This window comes from Chinchilla lanigera, unplaced genomic scaffold (assembly GCF_000276665.1).
Source record: "Chinchilla lanigera isolate Chin_1 unplaced genomic scaffold, ChiLan1.0 scaffold00001, whole genome shotgun sequence".
NCBI lineage: Eukaryota > Metazoa > Chordata > Mammalia > Rodentia > Chinchillidae > Chinchilla > Chinchilla lanigera.
The window spans coordinates 36,728,738-36,740,290 of NW_004955402.1; the positions used below are offsets into that span (position 1 = coordinate 36,728,738).

Consider the following 11,553-nt stretch of genomic DNA (forward strand, 5'->3'; position numbering starts at 1 on the left):
AAGGCTTGACATAACCCATGTTTTTCAACATAAGTCTGCTGTCATTTAATAGCTTTGGGGTTTGGGCTCAATTAGTTTCAATCTTTGTGGTATGAGCCTGAAACCTAGGCTGAAGCAATCACAATAAATATTTGGTAGACTCCAGAAGAATAATTGTATTCCCTAGCTACAAGCAATTAAGCACTAGATGTATTCCTTGTAAACCTCCGAAAATGCAATGAAAAACATGTTTGAAAAGACAAATAATTAAATGGTTTCTTTCCTTTTGTAGCATTTGGGCAAAGGGAAATTAAACCTTGTTGTGTTACCTAGAAGGAAAATAGGATTTTTAACTATAAAAGTTATGATGGTTTGCACATAACTTGCTGATAATCTTTCAGAAATTATAGAGAATGGGATAGATGCCAGAAATCAAAAGTCCTGAAATTTGACAAAAGGAAAAGATTGGCTTCTAGAGAATACTGTAGAATAGAGGAGAAGCATAATATAAACTCCCTCTCATCTATAATACATTAATAAGGAATTCAAATTTAGAATAGAACTAAGCAGCCTTATTCTCCAATCTTCTTTGATTACTCTTTCCCGGTGCCTTTTAGAGGTCCTGCATTTTCTATTTTTCCATAATAATTTCCTTCCTTAGTCTTCTACTTTGACTTATTGAAATATATCTCCTGGAATATATTACACCATGTATGGTTTGCCTCAATACTTATATAACTTTCATATTTAAAACTGGGGCCCATGTTGCTTTTCTTAGATTCATACATCAAATGATAGACAATCTCCTGGTAATGATACTAGATCAGGAAACTCAGTATTAACTCAGTATTAACCAATACTTGTCTGTCTTAGTAACTTTTCTCTCATTCATTGCTGAGACAAAATACCTGAGCAAGGAAAGATTTATCTTTTTAACTATTTTTTAATTAATTATTTTGTTTAGACACACACAAACAAAAATCTCAGAATGGTCCTTAAGCATGTGAACCAAAACATGAGTTCTGATTGAATTTGACTATGGACTATTCCCCCAACATTTAGAAAAGCAGAGGAAATATATCAGGCTATCAGTATTTAGCTCACAGTTTGTGGAGGTTCCAGTCCGTACTTGGCTGGCTTCAAGGCAGAGTGGCATATAGTAGAAAACAACAGTTCATGGTGTCAGAAAACAACAAAAACAGCAAGAGCAATCAGGGAGGAGCAGCAAGAGTAAGTTTCTTTCTCTCCCTTATAATGTATGCAGGCTGCCCACCTCAGGGTGGGTGTAGCACTTACACCCATAATCCCAGCATTGTACAATGGATCAGTCAAAAACTCTAGAAGCCCACCCCATGACTGCATGAGGTTTTGGGGGACATCTAGACACAAACCATAACTTTTCTTCCCTAGACCCCCAAAGACTCAGGCACATCCCTTTATGCAAAAGGTATTTTAGTCCATCTGTAAGAGTTGCCAAATTCCTAACAGTTTCAGCATTGCTGAAAAGTCCAAATCTGAAGTCTCCTCTGAGTTCTAAAACAAACTCATAGTTGTAAGACCTTGTACAAATGAAAGAGAGTTAAACACTTCCAACATTCAATGGCACAAGATAAACATTACCACTCCAAAAGGTACAAACAGGGGGATACAAATGGGACCAAAGCAAGTCCAAAATCTAGCAAGGTAAACACTAAGTCCTGTAGTTCCTGCAGTTCCATGTGGAACATCTGAAGCAATCTGTGATAAATTGTGAGCTCCAAAGTCCTTATGTGGCTCCATCCCTATGGCATTTCTGGGGCTTGTAGCTCCCATGGCTTCTGTCTTGGGCCTGCTTTGCTCCCTCCTTGCAATTTTCCTTAGATGAGCCATGTTCCTGACTTCTCTAAACTTCTGGGATCTTTACTGCACCTTGGGCTTCTCATTCAGAGCTTCATATATTGCCCTCTCAGGGGCACACTGCCTGGCCTCCCAGGCCTTCTTTTGAAATATGGGTAGAAGCCTCTTTAACTTCCTAACTCTTGTACTCTTCATACACCTAAAATCAGTGCCATATGGATACCATCAAGGTCTGCTGCCAGCTGGAGCAGTAGCCAGGTTTTCTTCTCTCTTGGTTGTAGGCATCGAGTGCTTGGATTGCTGAGCATGCTGAACCTGATTCTGAGGAAAAAATTCTCTATGCTGCTACCATTCTGGAACCTTGCGTGGTTGCTGCCATTTTTGAACCTGATACGGCCCCCACCACCATTCTGGAACATGGTGCTCTGGAGCTTTCTCCTCAAAGCAAAGATTCCTCTCTTGCAGTTTTGAGGCTGCAAAGGGTGGAGACTTGCTGCTTCTTGTGATGCACTCACGCCATCTTTGTTTTTTTTTTTTTGTTTGTTTTGTTTTTACATTTTCTGTTTTGTATCTTTCTTTTTTATTTTAAAGAGAATAAAAGAGAACAATTGCAAAATACCAACAATATGGACAAAAACAAAACAAAGTACAAACAATAAAAATGATACACGAACAAAATGATAGGAATTAACAGTAGCTATTATATTACATATTGTTATCTTCAACAAAGTGGCTCATATTACTATTCCCTTCTCAGCAATTAAAATCTCCTCAGCTCACTCTATGTAGTCCACAGCTTTATTGGAGCTTTTTTCCTGGCCAAAATCACAACATTTTAAGTCCTCCTCCTGGGCTCTTTGCTCTTGATTCTCAACATAAATCTGGCTAAAAGCCCCCAACAATAGCCATGACACTGCCCCAAATATAACTGCCTTATAATTTCTTATGCCAGCTTAATAAATCTGCTACCCTTAATCTCAGTCTCAGGCAAAGTCTCTGGACACAAGCAAAATGCAGACAAACTTTCTGCCAAGCCATAACACACATTATCTGGAGTCCAACAACCAATGCCATCCTTCTTCCCAGCAGAAACCTCCTCAGTCCTGCCTTCACCAGCAGGATTTCTATCAGCCTTCTGGTCTTCTGAGCTCTGACCAGAATCTCCCATGTAGAACAGCCTAAGGCGTTCCAGCACGACTCTTTCAGGTGACATCTCTGAACATTTCCAAACTCTTCCCACAAGCCATTCCCAAAGGTTCTTGAAGCACATGGTTAGGTGCAGTCACAGCAACAACCCCACTCCTCTGGTACCAAATTCTGTCTTGGTTACTTTTCTCTTGTTACTGAGACAAAATACCTGAAGCCCAGAATTAAGCAAGGAAAGGTTTATTTAGCTCAGGTAATGATGCTACTTAGAGTCTCTATATGGTCCTCTGCACATGTATGCTGTTCCCAATCAAACATGCATACATTATAGGCACTTTGTTAAATCGTAACTATCTTTCAGGTTGTGATTTCCAAGGCACTATCTGTCTACTACAGCTTACACTGAATATTTTGGGGGTTTGAATTAATGACCGTTCCACTGATAGTCATCATCTCTTTCCCTTTAATATTGATCAGGTGTTTACTTTGTAATATGAATTGGGTTAGACATTTACACAAAATATTTAATTTATATTAAGTTGAATCCCCATGACAGTCCCATAAATTCACCAGTATTCTAATTTTCATTTTATAGATAAAGGCTTAAAGAAACTTGGTAAATTTTCCTCAATAACGCAGGCCAGGAATGGCAAGGTAGGTATTGGAGTGGTTTCACAGTCTTGCTCTTTCTGGGTCCCTCATTTCCCTGATTGATTTCCCTTTCTCATACTCCTATAATTAATTTCTTCTGCTTTTCAACCATCTAGAATATACCTTGATTCCTTTAGGGACATTGCCTGATACACTATAGTTAGAATATCAGGTTCTTATACTCAACTCTATTACTAATAAGCCTAATGTTTTCTTACAGATGCAGGTGTATGAATCCAATGCTCTAACAAAACCAGTACTTCTTGGAGGCCCTATGGATATATCAAAGTCTACATTTTCAAACCTGAAGATATATATTTCCAGAAATTCTGTGCTTCACCCTATATTTTCTATGCTAGTAGCTGAATCACTCCAGCTAGCAACTTGAACATCACATTAATCACCTCTGCTGTTTTGTCTGCCCATGGTCCGTGTTGTCACATTGCTTAGTCTACTTCCTTAATATGGCCGAAATATACTTTCTCTTTCTATGACATCACTGTTTATAGAGACAGTAGTGGCAAACCTATGGCATGTGTGCTTCAGCTGGCTATTTGTCAGGATTGAGAGCTCTAAAATATTTGCCATCACTGGTTTAGAATCCTATTACCTATCCTTTAGACAATTAAATTTCAGTAGCCTCTTAATTGGTTTCTTCAACTCCAGTTTTGTACCTCAACACTACTGCCAGGATGAACTTTCCTTTTAATTTGAAAAGCAAATAGATGTTTATTTTGGTAATTTGAATAATATATTTATAAAGTTAAAGCCCTTTCTCTTAACTCCAAAGCCACTCTATGATGGGAATTCTTGAGTTTATTTCCAATTTGATCATTTTACACACGTATAAACCATATGTACCTATTTATTCATAAAACATATATATTTATTTAAACAATGGTATTATACTTACAGGTGGTTGAGCAGTTTGTAACACCATAGAAAGCAAATTATCTCTTAAAACTAAAATAGACTACTATTACCCTGTTTCCCCACTAAAACCCTTCCATACATTCTTTGATTATTTTGATGATCCAGTCCATGTACTTTTATATAGCAGCTCCAAACCCTCCATGATGAAGCCCTTGTCAAATTCTCTAGCCTCCTCTCTTTCTTTCTTTCTAATTAAGAGTAGTCACCGTTCAAGGTTTATTTGGTGTTGTAGTTTGTATGATACTTGGTTGCATTGTTCACAGGTATATCTTTCCTTTTTACATTATATGGCAATGTATACTTCTGATATATGTGCAAACATGTATATGTATTACATAAAATAAAATCCTTTAAAACAGTTATGCACAAGACACACTATATTGGATTTATACATTGGATCCCGGGCTGTGATCAGCTGGGAAAAATGTCAAAATAAGCTTGTTTGATGAAGTTATATAACAGTAACATACATCTGGTTTAAAGTGCAGGTAGAGCCTCTGTGACAGTGACTGTGGTATCTCAGAGATGGTGGGGCTATTTTATATGAGCCAGTTTAGGACTACACAGGTTAAGTGCCATCTGGCATAAGGGTAGAACTGTGGGGTTTTGTGAATCATTTCTATTTCTAATTTTGGGAGACTGATGTTTTTCCCAGTCCATTTTAATACTACTGCTTCAACCACAGATAAGGTAAAGGGACAACATGTATAACATGCAAATAAATCCTCTTGTAGCCCAGTGAAGTGGTATGACACTAGAAGACATCAAAATTGCAGCTCCTTTTGGATCTCACACAGGTATCTGCATTCATCTTCAAACAGGTTTCTTCCTTAGGAGTCAAGGTCACCTTCACAGCATCTGAGATCCCCTTTCGTCCCAAGACACCAGGAACACAAAGGAAGACATCATCCTTTATTCCATAAAATCTCTTAATCATGGTAGAAATTGAATGTACTTTTCTAAAATTCTTCATTAGCCTTTCTGCCAAATCTGTCAAGACAGTCTAATGGCCTAGGATGTGTAGCCTTTTAGTTTGATCACTTTATAAGCACTGTCAACTACCTGTTTGTGAACCTCTTTCCACTGCTCCTTGTCCCCATCAGTTCCTAACTCAGGGTGCAAATTCCTTAGGGAGACACCAGCAACATTCACTCCATCCCACACAGGCACACTGGAGTCTCCCTGCTCCCTGAGGATCCGCGCATGGCAGTTTAGTGGGTGAACTCCTAGCCTTTCCCTCATCAGGTAAGATAACTGAGCTGAATCCAGATTGTGACCACTTCCAATAACACGGTTTTGGGGAAGTCACTTATCTTTCAAGCCACATAAGTCAAGATATGCACTGGATTGGAAACAACAAGCAACTTGCACTTTTGGCTGTACTTTACAACCTTAAGAATGATGAATTTACATATGTTCACGTTACACTGAACCAAATTAAGATCAACCTCATCTTTCTGTATTCTCCTTTTCACTTACGGTTCAGGTGTACTAAAGTGTTCACTATTCCCTAAAAATATATGATTATTTCATGTTCTCATTACCCAGATACACCTTTATTTGGACTCCACAGAGTCTATGTTGTTCCGTTTGCACTAATGCGAGAGTATATAGGTTTTAAGTCATTTGAGGAAAAAGTTTTGGGGAGGCCAGTTAATATTTGCTTTTGAGATCTTCAGAAAGCATAGAGAGTCTCTGACTGCCAGTTTCATTTTTATTGTCATTATCTCTTTGTTTCTCATTTTGGGGTTATATTCTAGTTTGTGGCAGTATGCTAAAAATTATTATATTTGAGAAGTGTTTCTCTGAATGTCATGCTCCCTTCTCTAAAATTAATCACTGTCACAGATTTGTTTTAAAATATCTACTTATTATAAGTCTTAAATGGTTATTTTCCATAACACAGGTGCCAGATAGTAAATACAATTAATTGTTATATAATACTTTGCTTATCCTTTAAAATTCTGTGATATAAAATAGATTTTTTTGGATTTAGAAATCTTGCTATTGATTTTCATTGAATCTTGAAAATAAATTGTAGAAGAGCAAGGAAGCAAACAAACAAACACCACTAGCAAATATAAGCTAAAGCTATTACTATTTATATGCCATAAATATAAACTCAGGTGGCAAAATGGAAAATAGACACATATAAACTGCTTTTATAAAAATGGCTTTGGAAAAATAACAATAGAAAGTATACTTTTCTACCATATATTAGAAATAACATAGAGTAGGAATAGCCATGTAGCTGATCTATTAAGTTTGGGTCCTACTACTTATCTGCATGTCTGGAGCACCAATGTGGCCCACTCTATAGCACTCATTCCTTAGTTGTTTTAGGAGAGCCTATTAAGGTGATAAGAAGATACTTGGAATTATTTTATAAATTTAAATTTCTTTCAAGTAAATGGGTGTTGTATCAGTTCTAGAAGTATAAATAGTTGCCAGTGATTAGTAACTTAGTGCAGGGTATATTAGTAATAAAAGTTGATTTCTCTACATGAAGACTGACCAAGAGATAGTTGTAGGAATTTTTATTCTCCAGAAATTTTAGCTGAGAATAGGTAAAGTCTAAATGTCAAGTCCAAACACCCAAGACAAAATTATTAGAAAGAATTTAGAATATGTATAGTTCACTTAGAATGGTTTTCATCCATCATAATTCTAAATTCATCTTATCAAGCGAGAATTTTCCTTAATGTGAGGGCCTATAGAGATCTCAGGAATATCTCTGACATGTTCCTCTTATTTGCTTATTTCTCTGTATGGCGAGAGTTCATGATTCCATCGTTCTACATATACCTGGTTCTAGTAAGGATAGAGAATTTCTCCTGGTCTCACCATGGCTATGAAGTTAAAATTAAAAATCACCATGAAGAATTAACTTGTAAGGTGTGTTGAGACCCAGTTCATGTCTTCTCAGACACCTGTAAATTTTTTTTCCCTTCTTTACTTTTGTATGGGTATGATTGCTTAATATACGAAAAGATATAGGATAATGAGATGAAAATACAGAAAGATAGTGGCCAGGTAGCAATAAATCTCACAGAATAAGTGAGATCTCACCTCACAGGGAATAGTGCTGGGAAAGCTTTCAAGACAGCAAAAACAGCATGAGCAAAGTCAGAGTGGTAAAAACAGAATTACCTAGTGGTTTTGTCACAATTGTCTGTTAAAGAGCAAGGAGAACGATAAGAACAGTACATTTTTGTCCTATTGTGCCATTTGTTGTATAATCCCACTTTGTTGACATTCAGTTTATGATAAACTCTGTCTGTATGTAACTACCGTCAGAAGTGACGAGTGAAACTAGTCTCCATCTAAGGCTTCTCTCAGCTCTCCCTTCTGGGAACCCTATTACTGTCATAGATGCTGCAGATCCCATAGGAATGATGATGACCATGATAATGTTTAATGCAAATTCCTAACAGTCCTGTCTAGAGAAAAATGTGGCTCAATGGCCCTAGGTGCAGAAGTGTCTAGGTGACCCTTGCACTTCCATTTACAAAGAAATATGCTTAGTGTTTTCTGCTGAATAGGGTTAGTAACTTTTTGCTTGGCTGGTTTTGATGCACAGGTGTTGCTTCTCCCAGAGGCTGTAGGAGCATCTGTGTATGTTACAGTGTTGTGTGAATTTTGAAGTTAAGGAAGGTAAATTGAAGAAAGGGAAGTTTATGAATCCTAGATTATTTTATCTGAGTCTCTCCTTGATTTCTTAGCATATTATTAGTATAGCATATCTTCAAAAGAAGCTACATCAAGTGAAAGAAGTACTTCTCTCAAATTGTCTTGTTCAAAATTTTAATCAGTGTCTTAGAAATCTTTATAGAAGGTATGTTTATTTTACTTTAACTGAAAGAATTTGTGAAGGAAAATCACCATTGCATATTCACTTATTATTTCTATTGTCTCATACAACTACTTCCATCCAACGAATTGAGGGCAAAACAGTGATGGAATGATATGAGATTTTCTAGTTTTCCCTTATGATTCTAGTTCTGTCCTATGAAATTGTGAAGGATTTGTATCTTTCATGGGACAGCTACAAAGTGTAGAACTTTATTGTAGCCTCTGTCTTTATAGTGATTGTATAAATTACATAGAACCCATTTCTGGCCTTGTTGAATAAATAATGTGAACAAGAAGTCAATTGAGTTGTATTAAGTCAATGAGTTTTCAAGCTTATACAGTTAACACAGCCTAGACAAACCTGATTAATTCATACAGATAAGCAGATCAATATCACAAATGATTCTGAAGGATATAAACACTTGGGAAGTGTACAGTATACAGGCTAAATATACAGGCTAAATATAATTTACAGTATACAGGCTAAATATAATTCAAGATGGGTAAAGGATAGCTTGATGGTAATTTGGGTAAAGACTTATGAGGAAGTGGGATGGTTAGAGAGGACAGATGGCCTCGTGCCTCTAGTCTTCAAATATCTGAAAAATACTCACAAAAGAGTCAGCTTGTTCTAGATTACTTAGGGGAGGGGATCAGACAAAAAGACCAACACTGGAAAATTATAAAAGACATGTAGACTTCATTTTAAAAAGAATAGTTTATCAAGGTCACTATTCATCAGAGAATAAAGATATTTTTGAAATGAGTTTAAGAACAGTTGAAATAACCATGTTGAGGTTGGCTGCCCAAGGATTAATGTCATATGACATTTGTGAAACTCTTTTACTGTTTAGAGTTGGTCATGTATGTGCATTCATAAGGGTCATAACACATAATATCAGTACATGGGTTTTTTTTTTTATGAACTGAACTCATGACCTAAAGCTTGCCAGGCAGGCACTGTGCCACTGAGCTATATCCCAGCCCCAGTACATGTGTTTTAAGATATATTTTTTGCTATTTTGTAAAACGTTGTCGATCTGTTAGTATTTTCCTCCTTTTATTTCTAAAATTTAAAAAAAAGATATATTTTGATTAATTTTCTTAAGCAGAGGGGAGTTTGACTTATAACAACTTATCTACAATTTCTAACCTCCCTTTGTGATGAAGTTTGTTTTTTTTTGTTTGTTTGTTTGTTTGGGTTTTTTTTGTAGTTGGTTTTTTGTTTGTTTATTTTTGTATTTTACAGACAAAGTCTCAGTATGTGGTTCAGGCTGACCTTGAATGCACTACATAGCAGAGGCTGGGCTCAAACTGATTGGATCCTCCTGCCTCAGCCGCTGAGCGCTGGGATTACAGGCATGTACCACCATACCTGGCATGTGATGATGTTTAGACATGGCCTTCTGACATCAAAGTAAATTGCTTCAATGATGGCTTGGCTAGGTTAATTTAGGTAGGGCCAGGAAACTAAAGGAATCATTTCCAAGTTTGGTCCAAAGACAGTGTTGGCTGCTGCACTGAGGACTTTAGTAAAGATACTGACTCACAGGCTTCATCTCTTGAAAGTTTAATCTATAAATTGACTGTGGAGCCTGGGATTATGTATAAATAAGTTTTATAGTCTATTCTGATAGTGGTCTAGTACGGGACCTCATTCTGTTTAGAACTGACCTATTTCTCTGTTTCTGTGGGCATGTTTGACTTTTAGCTTTATTTACTTGTTGATTTTATATTAAAAAGTTATTTTTCAAATCTCTAAATCTGTCTCAAACTGAACAAAAAAGAGAGAAGATTTCTCTATGAGCAATGGTCAGTGTGATGCTTGGAGATGGTGGCAGAAATATTAGCTTCAAAATGTGACTTGAGAAAGAATCACAAAAATGGAAGAATCACACTCTGCTTTGGCCATCAGACTCACCACCTTGCATTCTGTCTCATCTTTTTTCAAGGAATCAATTCAAAGTGACCCCATCAGGGCCTGAAAAGAGCCCAAGTTGCACTTTCAGGTGTCATTGGAGATGACTTGACTCTTAACCTTGGGGCTCTGGTAGCATCTGGCTGTGACTGATTTTAGAGCTCTTTAAGGCAGCATTTTGGTGATTGAGCTTCTGAAGGAGGGCTCAGCAGGGTTCCTTTCCACAGAAGATGATAGAAACTCAGGCTGTAGCAGAGTGCTGTGAGCAGAGAAAATACTGGCTCTTGGTCAAATTCCCCCTCAAGACTACCCTCTGCATCTTGCCCTTTCTGCAAACATCAGCTGTGCACACTCAGTCTCTCCATGAAAGCTTTTTCTCATTGCAAGTTGCACGACTACTGCATTCCTTTAACTATGATTCTTTCTACTGAATCCATGCTGTCTCCTGTAATGAATTCTAAAGTTTTGTTGACTGGTCCATCTGGGATGGTAAATCAAAGTCCTCAAATAAATCTGAAATGCTAGAAAACTAGGACTGGTTCAGCAACTTAGAAAACTATCTAAAAGCTGAAAATAAACCAGCTACAGAAATACTTTACTCATTTACATCTGGAAGCCTGAACTACTATGATCTTTCACTGAGTGGGGTTTCCTCTTCATTTTCTATTTTTTGAATACTTGAAGTGCCCAATACAAAATATTTCCCTATAAATGGGCTTAGATATTGGCTCCATCACTTAGAATAGATGGTTGATGAAAAAACAAGCTCTCTGGAATATAGTTAATAGCTAGGATTAATTCAAAGAAGAGGCTTTATTGCATAAATATATACATGTACACAATCCCATAAGACTGATGGTGACCGTGATAATTTATTATGTTCACACATATATTATGGTCCTGATTGCATGGAACAATTCGTGTTTACTGTTTTAGTATATTTGTTGGTGGTACATCTATTTACTCAAATATGTTAGATAGAAAATATGAGCCCCTATTCGTATTCAATTTTTTTCAGATCCTTCATTAAGAAATGTTTTTCTATTGTACTCAAATAATCTTGATTAGGTCTTCTATTCTGTATTTGATCAGCAAATGTTAAATGGCCAGTAGGGAATAAAGACACTTACCATACCTATTATGAAGACTTTTTTAAAAAAATTATTTAGTTATTTTTTAAATATTAAAAAAACTAACAAAACAACAATGAAGACAAAATCAAAACAACACAAATGATA

The 11,553-nt window shown here is 36.6% G+C and overlaps 1 pseudogene; it reads right to left on the reverse strand.

The window, feature by feature from the left end:
• Positions 1 to 5,309: 5,309 nt before the first annotated feature.
• Positions 5,310 to 7,951, reverse strand: LOC102002975 (annotated as a pseudogene).
• Between the last annotated feature and the right edge of the window lie 3,602 nt (positions 7,952 to 11,553).